This window comes from Egretta garzetta, unplaced genomic scaffold (genome assembly GCF_000687185.1).
Source record: "Egretta garzetta isolate BGI_Z169 unplaced genomic scaffold, ASM68718v1 scaffold143, whole genome shotgun sequence".
Lineage (NCBI taxonomy): Eukaryota > Metazoa > Chordata > Aves > Pelecaniformes > Ardeidae > Egretta > Egretta garzetta.
In genome coordinates this window covers 2316281-2323692 of record NW_009259310.1, presented here as the reverse complement: position 1 = coordinate 2323692, position 7412 = coordinate 2316281, and the positions used below count along the sequence as shown (strand labels likewise).

The 7412-nt window shown below is 50.6% G+C and overlaps 1 long non-coding RNA gene across 2 annotated transcripts; it reads right to left on the bottom strand.

The window, feature by feature from the left end:
• Positions 1–1499: 1499 nt before the first annotated feature.
• On the bottom strand, positions 1500–7406 carry LOC118452023. Of its 2 annotated transcripts, none has more exons than XR_004841661.1 (4): positions 5135–7406; positions 4069–4133; positions 3722–3812; positions 1500–2125 (listed from the first exon to the last, which is right to left on the bottom strand). It is a non-coding gene; the product is annotated as an uncharacterized LOC118452023 (long non-coding RNA). The 2 variants fall into 2 exon arrangements; XR_004841660.1 differs by having other exon boundaries at positions 1500–2039.
• Positions 7407–7412: the final 6 nt, after the last annotated feature.

The following is a 7412-nucleotide window of genomic DNA, read 5'->3' as shown; positions in this document are numbered from 1 at the left end:
TGAGGTAATAGGTGCCAGTTAGTATTTGTATTCATTGCAGCCCCAAGGGCATGCTGCAAAGATCACCTTGCTTCAGGTTCCTTGGAAGCACCCATCTCTCCATTCTTCCACTGGGAAGATGGCATAACTGACTAACAAACTGGAAACACCCCCCCTTCCTAAGGCCATTGACCCAAAACTCACCCAATCTCCAACCTGCATGACAGAAGGGCAGCAATAATGGGTTTGTTACGGTAAATCAGAGTTGACCTAAAGCGTGCATTTGACTTTTTGGCAATCACTGGCTTTTTAGAAGGAACTTCTGAGCTTCACTGACATTCCCCTTGTACAGCGCCCAACGCCTGCAGGGATTCCTCTAGCTAACAGGACAGTCTGGAAGCATCAAACCTCCCAAACATGGGCCAAACTGAAAGATCAGGCCAAGCAGCTCTTAAAGCAGGCCACAGGGGCATGGTCCAAAATTCCTGTGGAGCTCAGAAGATACAGCGATTCCCCCGATCAGGCCACAAGCATCTGCAAGTGGCAGTACCTCCACCTAGATACAGTGCCAGGGTCTGAGGTCCTAGGGTCTGGTGCCCTCAGATCTCCCAAGCAGCACCCCATTAGCTGCAGGGGTGCTTCCCCCGTCTCCGTACGCCCTTGATCTCAGCCAAAACCCATGAATGCCGTTCTGCCAGGATGGGACAGGCAAGATGGAAAACAGATTCCCTTCTCTGCCCTTTGGCTGCTCTTCAAGGAACCTGCTCATTAAAAGCCCTCTGTAATTATATGATTATTCATTACAGATTAAACAGAGACCGTGGTGCTCATTTGGAGTAGGCCATGGGTTGGTAACAAATCTGGCTATGACCCACTGGGCCAGATGTTTTGTTGTTGCTACCCAGGTTTCATTTCACAAGTCAATAATGACTCTGGCCCAGTGACTGATACCTTGAACGAGGCTTCATGTCCAGTCCAGGGGAATAAACTCCTCCTGCAGACACAAGCTTTTCTCCTTCCCCTCTTTCATGTGCAGCGTCTTCTTCCTCAGCTCCGAAGCCATCAAACAGATCTGGAAACAGAGGGGAAAGTAGAAATACAACAGATCTCAGCCTTCACAGCAGGCAGGAGAATGGATTTTCAGAGTTAAAAAGAAGAAGAGGAACTGCAGAATCTGTCAGCGCCTTCCACAGCCTCAAACGAGTCAACAGTTAACAAAAGACAAAGAACAGATGCTCTGAGACATCTCTTCTGAGGATTTTTAATTGCTCCTACCTATAAATGTGGTTGCAGAAGTAGTAATATGAAACTTGTGCTCTTAATCATCGGATTGCTTTGTATCAGATTGCCAATGACTCATCACCAGGATTTTATAAACATTTCACCACTTTTTAATTCTGTTAACCCTGATCAGCCAACACAGCTTTGGCACAGCAAATTGATGCTAGTTTGAGGGAAAAAAAAAAAATTAAAAACTACTAATAATTGTCTCCTAAGTGCTTTTCTTCTCCTAAGGACTTTTCTTCTATGACAACTGCACAGGAACTGGCGAGGGTTTAGTCTGACTCAGGCTGCGTGGCTGTTACAGGAACTATCTCCCTTCCTTCCTTGCCATAACTGACGCTCGCAGAACCTGGAGAGTGAGGAGAGGAGGACGCCCATCCTCACTCCTGGGCTGCTGCCATTGACGCGGGCAGAGGCGGCAGCTGTGGTCTAACACCGATGCTCTGCCTCTTTCCTGAGCACGGGCCACGCTGACCAGGAGAAGCAGCGATGTGAACTCATCTCAGCGTAGCAGTCCCTAAGCCCTGGTGGGACAGCTTTGCCACTCACATGATTGTTTTGCAAGGAAGGGAAGCTGGTTTCGCTGTGTCCAGTTGATCAGCTTTGGCCTTCTCATCAAACTCCCCTTGCAGGTCCTGCAGGCCAGAATCCACTCACGCAGATCACTTGGTTGCTTTCTGTGAAGTTATCCTTCAAGCTGGACTGACCTTGTTATCTTTAGTACGGTCTCTGCATGCTACTGGGTGCTCCTCTGGTCACTGATGGTCCTGCTTGTGCTACAAGAGGATGGTGTTAGCCAGGTTTAAAATCTGATTCCCCTAGAAAGTAACACCAGTGCTCCCCTTTCCAACACCAGTGCCTGCTGCCAGAAAAAATCTCACTATTAGGGGTTGATGTATAAACCCAGCACAAAGCTGGGCCTGGGGGCCCTGGTGGCCAACAAGCTCCATAGGAGCAAGCAGTGTGCTGCTGTGGCCAAGGAGGCTAACAGGGTGTTGGGGTACATCAACAACAGCATCACCAGCAGGGATACAGAAGACACCATCCCACTCCGCTCAGCACTGGTCAGGCCACACCTGGAATCCTGTGTGCAGTTCTGGTCCCCACTATACAAAAAAGCTGTGGGCAGGCTGGAGGGGGTCCAGAGCAGGGCCACCAAGGTGATCCAAGGGCTGGGAAACCTCTCTGAGCCGTATGAGGATGGGCTGAGAGAGCTGGGTTTGTTCAGCCTGGAGCAAAGGAGGCTCAGAGAGGATCTGATCACCACGTACCAGTGCCTAAGGGGTGGCTACAGGGAAGATGGAGACTCCTTTTTCACAAGGAGTCCCATGGAGAGGACAAGGGGGAATGGACACAAGTTGATCTTGGGGAGATTCCGATTGGACATGAGAGGGAAATTTTTCCCCACGAAAGCAGTCAACCATTGGAATAATCTCCCCAGGGGAGGGGTTGACTCTGACACATTGGACACTTCCAAGCCACAGCTGGACAGGGTGCTGGGCCATCTTGTCTAGACTGGGCTCTTACCTAGAAAGGTTGGGCCAGATGATCCTTGAGGTCCTTTCCAACCTGGGATTCTACGATTCTATGCAAGCTAGGGGTATCTCTAAGTGAATTCCCAGCACACAAGGCTGACAATGGGCAAGGACAAGCTTCTCAGTGTGGGAGCCCCAGGTCCACAAACACCCCAGGGTGAGCCATGCTTTGACCCCAGGCAGAGGGCACAAGCCCTAAATGCAGCAAGAGCTGGGGCTTGAGCACGCACAACCACACGTCACCCCTCTCTGCACAGCTGAGCCACCAAAGCAGGACCCAGCTGAACATCCTGTTACCCTGGCCACAAAAGCCCCCAGTGTCAGCCTCCCTCAGGACCCTCCGGAGGAAAGGGTTAAGGTGCCTGCTCTCACCTGGATGGGAGAGATCTCTGCCACTTACTGGATCCCAGCAGACTGGGCTGTGTAAGGGAGAGGAGACAGCAGAGAAGGTGATAGAGCTGAAGATGGTGGCAGTGAGGGCCAGATGCCCCGGGGCAAGACGTAGGGAAGAAAGGACCTGGGAAAGAGCAGTGAATGCAGAAGATGCCCATGAATAGCAAAGTCTGGAGCAACCATAGAGCTGAAACCCTGCCTGACAACATTGTCAGTGACCTGGACTTGGGTGGAGCTGCTCTTAATCCCCGTTTTACACCCACATGAAGTTCTGAGAAGCTGACTTGCCCCTTGTTTTTAATGCTGAGCCTAACTCTGGTGGAGGGAGAGTGCAGAGCATATCTGTGGGTTCAGAGCCATGGGGACAGAGCTTGGATGGGTCCACGAGCCCTGCTGGGCTCGGCCCTTATTAACATTAACAGCCTGACGGGGAAATAAAGGCGAGAAAGCAAGCTGGAGAATGCAGAGAGCTCTGCAGGTCGCAGCAGGATCTCTCAGAGCTGCAGAGGTAACTGCGCAGAAATACTTACTCCTCCTGAAAAGCTGCTCCATCAAGACATCTCTCCAGAGAGACAGCTGTATTAATAATGGCATTTGCACACCAGGACAGACTTCTTACTGCTGTACAAAAGAAAACATAAAGCAGCATCTGTGTCATCCATCAAAATTGCAAGAAAGGCCAGAAACTCTCTAAATCACCCTGCATCGGTCAGTCTCTGCTTCTGGGAGAGACCCAGAGCACTCGGGTATGGGCTGTGGCACGGCTCCTGCCCCACGCAGCCCAGCTGTTGGTCACCCCCAGCCACCACCCCCCTTTGACTGAGACACCACACTGGCATAGAGAGATTAAAACAGCACATAGAGCATCTAGAAGTACCTTTATATACACCTACAGGCAGAATCTGTGTTGTTCTCCATCCTGAAATGGCTGGGCTTCATTTTCTGGGCTAGATACAGCTCTTCCAAATTCAAAGCAAGACATTCACCTTGGGGGGAGCTGGATAAGGGGATCCTCGCTTACAGGGAAAGTCACATACCAAGTCTCTCACCATGCATAACTCATCAGAACTAACCTAAAGGTGAACGTAAAGCCTGAACCATACAGCAGCTCCCCCAGAAAAGTATCTTGGAGAGTAATAATTTGGTTTTCTGCTGTGCAGCATCTGCTCCAGACTTGGTTAGACATTCCTTTGAGATGTCCACCTTCCCTCCAGCCATCTGCATCACAGTCCATTGTTCCTGACCACTTTTCCAATGGATCCGCTGCCCACAGCACAGGGTGTTCCACCAACAAGCAGATGCTTTTGAGCGTTCAGCCATGTGAAGATGCGTGACAATGCCTTCCAATCGCTGGGTCCCCACCTCATATTATCCTTTAAGTCGCAGCCTAGCAGAGCCCGCCCTTACAAGGGTCCCAGCTGTGGCTTTTGTGGGACTATTTGGGAAATTGTGTCAATGGGTTGGAAACCAGAAGCTGGCAACCAGCGCTCTCCAGGAGGGAGATTTCATGGCTATTCTTTTCCACCAACTTCGGTTTAATCCAGAGGAGCACAGGAGTTGCAGGCTGCCAGAATCCAGCCTTCTTTTTGAACAAGAGGCTTCCTTTTATGGGTGGAAATTGGTGCAATGGAATTCCTCGCTGCACCCCTAGTGATCCTACTGAGGCCACAGCACAACCAAAGGGTTCCTTCAAAAGAAGGACTTCCAAATACCCTGCTGTAACAGGAGCTGTACCCTACCTGCCAAGCTCCCCAGCTTCCTTGTTGTCCTTCCACTGCTTCAGAGCAAAGGAGGTGATAAAAAAAATCTAAAGTTTTTGGACTTTTCCTAAAGGCACTGGGTGAACACACATGGTCCCTTGTCAAAAGCCCAAGGTTTAAATGCTTAAAGATGAATCTCAGTGGGAAATCAGGCACCTAAGTAGTAGGGAAGTACTAACACACATTTTTATTTTTTAAGGTAAAGTGCTCATGTTCATGTTTTTGAGCATGTTCCAGCCAAGCAGGACTCGGGTAGATATCACCAAGGTGCTGCAACAGCATCATCAAGAACCACACCAGCGTCTTCTTTCCTGCGTGGCTCTGCAGGCCAGGAGCGTGCTGCTACCACACTGCTCCTCTTGTTTTCCTCCAGGAAAACCCACTGAGCAACGCACCTGGTGAGCTGCAGGGAGATTTTTGTCAAGGTCAGACACATCTCACAGCACATCTGAGCTGATGCTCCAGGGCCATGAGCTGGTGCTGGTCAGCGAAAGGTCGTGCATCTGCCAAGTGAAAGGACATGCCCTTCCCCCCAAAAGAGCAGTAAACTGAAGGCAGAGGTGTCAGCCCAGCCTTGGGGAGCTCCAGGGAAGCAGGAACAGACTTGCTGAACCACAGAGGGGTGGTCAGGACCCCCAACAGCACAGGACGACCAGGGTGGTGGTCACCTCACACTCTAGTTCAACCTCCCGCTCACACCAGATGAAGGGGCATGTTGGGAACCAGTACCTACCAGGCAGTTTTGCACTTCTCCACAGCAGGTGGCTGGGAAGATACACCTGCCCACTCCCACCCCACGCTGCCCCAGTAGTCAACCTTCGGAATCATAGCAAGAACAACTTGGTAGGTCTCTGGGCACTCCAGTAGTGAGGAGGAAGGATGAGGAAGGCTGTTTGCCCCTTCCCTGGGAACCCCTCAGGATCAGCACTCCTCCTTTCATCGTCCAGCAATGAACGGGTACAGCAGAGGAGGTAATGAAGGACACATTATGTGAAAACACCACAGATGCTTCACTGCAGTCCCGTGGCTGCTGAAATTACCAAGATTGAAGAAAATGACTGTTTTTTGAAGCCTTAAATGTTCAAGAAAAGAAGTGCTGCGATTTTTCTATTTGTCAGTAACTTTTCTGACCAGGCTCACTTTGATCTATTTTCAGACCCATTCCCTGAAGTGCTACTGGTAAGGGCCATGCTGGGACAGCACTTGGGGCAGCACAAAGCCTCCCTGCAGGATCCCACTGCTGCCACTCCAGAATGCTTTTGGGAAGGAGAGGAGGGCCGGTCACTTGTAAGCCTGATGCCCTGCTCCTTGCTTTGGCCAAAAATCAAGCTTTTCTTGAGGTAGCACAGTGGGCTGAGACATGAAATTAAAAGAATTCTTTACTGCGAGGGTGGTGAGACACTGGAAGAGGTTGCCCAGAGAAGTTGTGGATGCCCCCTCCTTGGAAGTGCCCAAGGTGAGGTTGGATGAGGCTTGGAGCAACCTGATCTAGGGAAAGGTGCCCATGCCCATGGCAGGGGGGTTGGAACAAGATGGTCTTTGAAGGTCTCTTCCAACCCAAGCCATTCTATGATTCTATGGTAAGAAGAAGAGGGAATTGATGCTTGCTTCTAGCATTACAGGTAAAAGACATGATGGCCTCAAGTCTTATAGCTGAGTTTAAAAAGGGGAGATGACCACAAAGTACCATTTCCCTTATGCAGGGCTGTGCCAAGGCCTGCTCAGCCTCAGAAGGTGAAAGCTGGTCCCTGGCATTGCCTAAGGAGCGGTGAAGGAGCTGGCAGCAGGGACTGGTTCATCCGTCCCACCAGAGCAGGCTCCAGTTGGCCTGCTGGGACCCATGCTCTGCAGCCAGATGCGTGGGGACCATGGGGTGAAGTTCAGGACAACCCAAGTTTTGTGTTCACATCTCTGCCAGAAGACAGACCAGTCACAGAGGCGATGCACATTCCCAGACCTGGCCACTTTAACTCAGCGAAGGACTCAGATCTTGTGCAGGATGTTCTTCCCCTTCCTCCTCTCACTGTTCTCGCTGCTGGAATCCTCCTCTTGTCTTGGGGAGAAACCTCTAAGGTCTCCCTCATACCTGGTCTCTTTCGATTCAACACCTAAGCCACAGCCATTTCTGAGGTGGGCCAAACACCTTTCTTTGCCCTGTTGGTTAAGAAATTCCACTGCTCTGGATTGCAGTTGAATGCACAGAAATTGTGAAAAAATTATTTCCTCTGGATTTCAGCAATTTCCTTTCTTAAAATGCTTGCAAGAGAGCCAAGATAATAAATCCCCAACATCCCAGAGCTGGAATTTCAGCCCAACCCATCGCCTCGCTTTGGGAACTGACGTTCTCACGCACCAAGGAAGTTGCCAGTATCGCAGTCCCAAGGGAGCAGAGCACAGACACCCCAGACCTGCATGGTGAATTGAAACCAGACTCCGGAACCACACATGCTACTGCTTTCAG